This window comes from Grammomys surdaster, unplaced genomic scaffold (assembly GCF_004785775.1).
Source record: "Grammomys surdaster isolate TR1022 unplaced genomic scaffold, NIH_TR_1.0 199, whole genome shotgun sequence".
NCBI lineage: Eukaryota > Metazoa > Chordata > Mammalia > Rodentia > Muridae > Grammomys > Grammomys surdaster.
This window is the reverse complement of record NW_021604644.1, coordinates 273,681-280,972: the sequence shown is the minus strand read 5'-3', so window position 1 is coordinate 280,972 and position 7,292 is coordinate 273,681. Positions and strand designations below refer to the sequence as shown.

The 7,292-nt window shown below is 41.7% G+C and overlaps 1 pseudogene; it reads right to left on the bottom strand.

Moving 5' to 3' along the window:
- Positions 1 to 6,601: 6,601 nt before the first annotated feature.
- Positions 6,602 to 7,054, bottom strand: LOC114623549 (annotated as a pseudogene).
- Positions 7,055 to 7,292: the final 238 nt, after the last annotated feature.

The window sequence follows — 7,292 nt, the reverse complement described above, 5'->3', positions numbered from 1 at the left end:
GACTACGGATATGTATGTATGTATGCATGTATGTATGTAAGTACAGTTTTTATCTATCTGGAGAATATCAATTCTTTTCCTTGACTGAGGAGAAATGTGGAGTGTAGAGAATAAGGATCTATTAATTTATCCTGGCAACATTCTAGCAGTGTTTAGTGATGGGCCCCCTGTGCTTCAACTTAGCATAATTGTGAACACTTTCTATGTCCTACAAGTGCTTACTGGTCACAGTTGGGCAAAACACCATCAGAGACATTACCTTTTAATGATGCATATTTTATAAATGATGGCTCTGAAGCTGAGTGGGCTCTTCACCATCAATGATGTAAGAAATAAAGAACTCAAACTAAGTTTGAACTCATGATTTAGATCTGTATTTCAGATGTTCTACTTTTAGAGTTTGTATGTCATCTTATGTCATATTGGAGAAAATGTTTCCATTGTCAAGAAAAAAATGATCCTTTGACATTTTCAAGTTTGCTGTGGTGTATTAAATGGAAATAAGACCTTCCTTTCTACTTCTTTGTTTCTTGGTGTCGAAAGGGAAAACAGTTAATTTGGAAGAGAAAACCTCTATATTGCAAGGGATGGTGATGTCTGCCATTATTGGCAGAGAGGCTGAGCTTTGTGACAAACCTAATATACTGAGCCAGCACTGCAGGTGCCACTGGAGTCCCAGGACCCCAAGTCCTGCTGACATTCATTATCATAGACATGAGGAGTCACAGTTGTTGATGAGTGTCTCTGCCAGAGATCTGGACAGTGTGGGACCCTGGTGCCGCTGATGTGCCAAAGCAGGCCCCTGCTTCCTGGAGTGTTAGTGATACCAGAGTGGGCTGATCTTGGGGATAAGCACAGAGGTAAAGTGATTTAGTTGAATGAAAATCATAATGAGATGCTCAAGAGACAATATTTCTCTTCCATGAAATACTATAAGTGGAGAGAAACAATGGTTACTTCCTGCTCATCTATGTTCATTCTGGAATGCTTCATTCTCCTCTTCGTTCTCTTCCCTTTTCATCATCATCATCACCATCATCATCATCATGATCATCATCATCATCATCGTGTGTGTGTGTGTGTGTACACTCGTGCATGTGCATGCATTCATGTATTACAGATAGAAGCCAGAGCCTCATACATTCCAAGCATGTATTTTTCAGATGAGTGACACCTCCAGTCCCTCCATGTTCACTTTGAATCAGACACACCTGTGGGTGAGCACAAGCTAACAGTAACATTTTTCCAGAAGTGAGATCCCCTTGAGTGATTCCATTAATGACACATTTTGTACCTCAATTCTAGTAGGAAAGCATGACTATGAATTTATTTATTCAAGAAACATAGGATAAGAACATAGTATGTATGAGATAAAAGATAGTTCATATCTTCAATTTGTTCAAAGTCCATAAATAGAGTTATATACTGACCTAGTACTGCCAGGACACAGTAGCCACAGCTGGGTCATTTGAAAGAACAGAAAGTTATTTTTTCACCTTGTTGGAAGCCCAACATTAAAGTACCACTATCAGTATAGGTCTTCCTGTTACATTCTCCTTTGGAAGAGTGGAAGAGAATGAACTCACTCCTGATGCTACGCTCAAGACCTAATCACTTCTTAAAGGTATCAACATTTAATATTATCACAATGGCCATAGAGTTGGGGAAGGAGAGAGAGAGAGAAAGAGAGGGGGGGAGAAGAGAGAGACAGAGAAAGAGAGAGAGAGAGAGAGAGAGAGAGAGAGAGAGAGAGAGAGAGAGAGAAATATTTCAAGTATAAGACATATAAATGTGTACCTTGATATAGTTGTTATATAGGATAAAGGCAAAGTCAGAAAAGTCTTGGGAACACAGAGGTAGGCAGTGTCCTTTTCTTCTCCTTGCCTTAGGGAATTGAGAGAAGGATTTCTGGATGAGGGGCATCTGAACGGACACTGGAAAAGACAAATAAGACTTAGGCAGACATGTTGAGGGGAACAAAAGCAGCATCCAGTGTTGAAGGGAACTTGGCATGCTTGGAGTAGCAGAGCAGAGACCAGAAGATGGGTGGTTGTAAATGGTTGAGGTCTGGAGCCAAAACAATCCTAACCGAACCTATAACAGACTTTGAACAGCAAGCTTGAAAAATCCCTTGGGAGATTAAAACAGTGAGTGAAATGTCAGATTGTATTTTAGATCCCTACTTGATATGTATAAGTATAATAGAAGATGGGCCCCATAATGGAGATGAACCAAGACAGTTACTCTACTCAGAACTAATGCTTGTCAAGTAAAAAGCTTGGAGACCTGCGGGGAAGGAAGGAGCGCCCAGCAAGCCAGTCATACCAGCCTGGCAATGGGAAGCTGACAGCTGTTCCAGACATTCTCTTGACACCTGCTGTGGGCATGGGATAGGGCTTCTGGCTGCCTCTTGCCAAGGGACACCTTATCAACATAAAGCTGTGATTGGCAGATGTATGAATGCCAGGAAGGAGCAAGGAGTTCCTAGACTACTGTCACCTCCAGGAGCCTAGAGAAGCTGACAGCAAAGAGCACTGCGATCAGCCTTTGCTGGGTAAGGACAGCATTGGTGGTTGTGTAGTGAGGCTGGGCCTTTGGCCAAATGAGTTGGCAGCATAAGCCTGGCCTTGGCCTTGGCCCTCTCTCCTCCATCTGTCTAGCAATGGGTGTCAGCCTTTAAGGGCACCAGGCTGCTAAACTGGTAATTCAGAAAAAAAGGGGAAGGAGGCATATATGAAGTGTGCCTATGGGTGAGACTGTCTAAAATGTTCAGGACTAGGAAACAGGCGCGGTGTGGCCAGAGGAATGGGTCCTTCAAGCATTGTGCGGGTCCTCGGCTTGCTTTTTCTTTTCTTTGTCTCTGTTTACTCTTAAGGAGATGCCAAAACGACTGTGTCTATGAAGACAATTCCAACAGGGTGTCAACTGCTTAGTGTCCTAGTAAGGGGAAAAAAATGACAGTTTTCTTTTTGTGAATTTTGACCTAATGCTCTAGGTTTCCATCATTCACTGTCTGTTGGAAACCACAGTAGGACAGTGGAAAGCCAGATCCACTGCATTGGCATGCTAGGCTCATGCTTAGATTTGGGCAGCAGTAGTTTTTTGTTTGTTTGTTTGTTTGTTTGTTTGCTCGTTTGTTTGTTTTTATTTGTTTGGAGGATGTCAACTGCTTAGCTGGGTGCCGTTCTCAGTTGGAGGATGAAAAGAGCAAGCCAGAACAGCAGACGTACCCAACCTCACTGACCAGCGTCCTGACCTGTGTAGACGAATAGTGATGCTCTTCAGGGAAAATGTCCTACTGATGGTAATGGTGAGGGGGACTTTATGAAGAGATTTGTACCATTTAGCATAGGGATTCCCTGAAGGTTTGCCTCAGTTAATGGATCCTTTGCTAGAGATGAGGGACAAGGGTTCACTGAGGGACTAGAAGATATGCTCTTTAAACATTTCAGCCAGTTTTTGCATGTTATAACTCCTATCTCTGCCAAAGGTAGAGAAAATAAAACTTTCAAGGCTAAGAAGACAGCTCGGTAGCTAAGAAAACTTGTTGTGTCAGCATGAGGATGTGAGTTCAGATCCCCAACACCTGTGTAAAAATCTGTGCATGGCTCAGGATGCCTCTAACCTCAGCACTGGGGGGTCGGGGAGACAGAGACAGGGAAATCAATGGGCTAGCTAACCAGCCGGCCTAGCTGAAAAGAAGCATAAGCTCCAAGTTCAAAGAAAGACCCGGTCTCAAGGAAGGGGGGGGGAGTGACAGAGCAACACACCAGGCATCCTCCTACACACACACACACACACACACACACACACACACACACACACACACACCACATGGCTGCACTGCATTCCAGCAACACCACTGTTACTTTAAACTATTTCCTCAAGGCTTTTCTCTTATACCTTTCTTAGAACTGTCATTTCAGCAAATGCAGCTGTAAATTAAAAGAACACAAACACACAAAGTCACACTCTTAGAGCACTGTGATTACATTGGCCCCAGCATGAGCTCCACAACTGTTAAGTAAAAGAGGAGAGATACAGGGCTAGCTCAGTCTAATCCTCTGCAGGAAAGTAAAACCATGCAGCTATCAGACTCAACTAACACCAACCCAGGTTGGGTAATGAGAGCCTTACCTGGGTCACTAGCCTTGAGGTTGGGTATGAAAGATCATGAAACAATTTGAGAAATAAACACTGTAGTTAGCTGTAAAGGAGGCTGGGGATTCCTTCACCATTTTAAGATGACTTTTGGATGGGAACATGGTGGGTATCAATGTGATGATAGCTGTTGTTAGTTTATGTGACTACCATTTCTATCTATCTCTTTCTTTCTTTCTTTCTCTCTCTCTTTCTTTCTCTCTTTCTCCCTTTCTTCCTTTCTTTCTTTCCTTCTCTCTCTCTCTCTCTCTCTCTCTCTCTCTCTCTCTTTCTCTTTCTTTTTTTTTTAACAGTATCTTAATTCTCATGATTTGATGAGATAAATTATTTCCTGTGTTACATACCGAGGCTTTGACTGTCTTTCCTATGAATATAAATTTAAAACATTTCCTTGCAGAGCTGGAATTTAAGTCAATGTTACACCAGGAACCCATTTTTATTTTTTTTACTGAACCATGGGTATCATATTCATGGAAATGTTTGAGTGTGGAAGTTTGTTCAGAAGGCATCATTGAGGGAGTAAATTGAAAAGTCTGTAATTTAAAAAGAATTGTGGGGTTGAAGCTGCAGCCCAGTGGTAGAGCATCTCCGGAACTGCAATAATAAACAAACAAACTAACTAACAATAAATAAATGAATAAATAAAATAAAATTGTAATATAATACACACACCACTAATCTATCATTTTAACCTTACAAAAGTGCAATCACCATTACCCACCTTTGAGATGTTTTTCATCTTCCTTAACTGGAAATCTGCACCTGTAAAGATTGACTCCGTTTGTCCCCCTTCACCCCATACCTGCTTCCACTATCCTCTTATCCTTGCTCTTACAGACTTGTCTACTCTTAACACTTCATGCAGAATTTGAATTTCTGGGACTAATTTATTCACTTAGTCTGACCAGCTGAAATATGCTATAGTATCTGCCAGAAGTTTTTCCTCTTTCCTCAACTCTGAATAATATCCCACTGGATATGTATTATTCATATGTATATACGTATGTATATGTATGCAGTATTTTGGTCACCCACACATCTGTCCATGGACAGCTGATTTGTCTGCCCTTTGATTCCTGTGAATGAATGCTGTCATCCACACAAATCTACAGGTATCTATCTATGTCCATGCTTTTAAGCTTTGAAGATATATAACAAAAAATGGCATTGGTACATCATATAGAAGGTCTATGCTTAATATTTAAAAGAATTAACATATGTGATTAAATTTCCATCAGTACCCCATAAGAATCCCAGATCCTTCATGTCCTTGTCAGCATGTGTTATTTCCTTTTTCTTCATAGTGTCCATGTGAATTGATATACAGTGATATCAGATTGCAAACCTGGTTGTCATCTGTACATTTACTTTTGAGAAATGTCTACCCAACTGTGGTGGCTTGAATAAGAAAAGCCTCCATGCTCATGCATTTGAATGTGTAGTCAGCAGGGGGTGACATTACTTAGAAATATTAGAAAATGTACCCTTGTTGGAGTAAGAGTGGCCTTGTTGGAGAAGTATACCACTGGGGTAGGCTTTGAGGTTTCAGAAGCATAAGCCAGGCCCAGTGGCTCTCTTTCCTCCAACTGCCTGTGGTTCTGGATGTAGAACCCTCAGCTCCTTCTTCAGCACCATGTCTGCCTGCATACCACCATGCTTCTCAGCATAGTGACAACAGACAAAACCTCTGAAACTGTAAGCCAGCACTAATCAAATGCTTTCCTTTATAAGAGTTGCAGTAGTCATGGTGTCTCTTCCTAGCAATAGAACATTGACCAAGACACCAGCCTTCCGCTCATCAGTCAGTTCATTTGTTGTTGTTGTTGAATTGTAGATATTTTTCTTTTTAAAGTATCATTTATTTTTTTACATGTATAAGTGTTTTTTGCTTGCATGTATGTGTACTATGCATATATCTGGTACCTAAAGGGGCCAGAGTAGAGCACCAGAATTCCCAAAACTGAAGTTACTGGTGGCTGTGAGCCATCTAATGAGTGTTGGAAACAGACCTGGGTCCTCTGGAAGAACAGCAATTGCTCTCCATCACTGTGCCAACAATCCACCCTCAGTGTTCTTTATGCTTTATGGATTATGACATATTCTCTCTCTCTCTCTCTCTCTCTCTCTCTCTCTCTCTCTCTCTCTCTAACTTTTATTTTATGTGTATGGGTACTTGCTTGCATGTGTATTGATATGCCATAGGTGTGCCCGGTGCCCATGAAAGTCAGAAGAAAGCATTGGATTCCCTGGAACTGGAGTTATAGGCAGCTTTGTGTTATAGTGCTGTGAATCAAACTTAGATCCTCTGGATGAGCAGCTAGCACTCTTCTTTTTCTCCAGCACCAGGAAATGTTTAATCTTAAAAAGCAAACAAGAAACAGCTTTCGCATCTGCTGTGTGGCATCATTAACAGGAAGGACAGTGTACAATTTAAACTGTCCTAGTTCTTCCCGATTTTAGCATTCTCATTAGGATCCCATCCTTGATAGTGGCAGAAAGTGCAGAGACATCTGAATGGCTCGCTCTTCCCTTTGTACTCATTGCCTTCAAGCATTTTTGTCTCTGCTCAATCTGAGAAGATCTCTTCATCCTTGCTATAGGATCCTGCAGCACTGACAACAATGTTCAGACCCTTCTCTTGGTAAAGGCGCTTTGAACTTTCCTCAAGATTCTTTCACATTTTTTTCTCCACAGGTTTGCTCTCAATCAGGTGAAGGAGCCTGTGATGATGTGCTGGCCGCTTGGCACTGGGATTCAGGGTTAGCTTTTTCATGACCTTTACTAGTGTTTCTGGTTCTAGGACTTCTGAATCATAGAATGAGTCCTCTTCATCTTTTGTCTGAGGAGTTTCTGGGTCCTCAACTGGTTCTACTTTCTCTGATGGCTCCTCCATGGTGTTGGGCAGAAGCCTCAAAAACTAGTCCCAAAAAATTGCTTGGTCTTTGAAAAGACCTAGATACAAGCTCCAACTAGCAGAGGCAAAGTCAGTCAGCTAGTATTTTTAATTGTGGAACCACCTCTCCATCCATGATAGTAGCATCTTACCAGTTACATGCTGCTTGTGACAATCCTCTCTCTCTCTCTCTCTCTCTCTCTCTCTCTCTCTCTCTCTCTCCCTCTCCCTCTCCCTC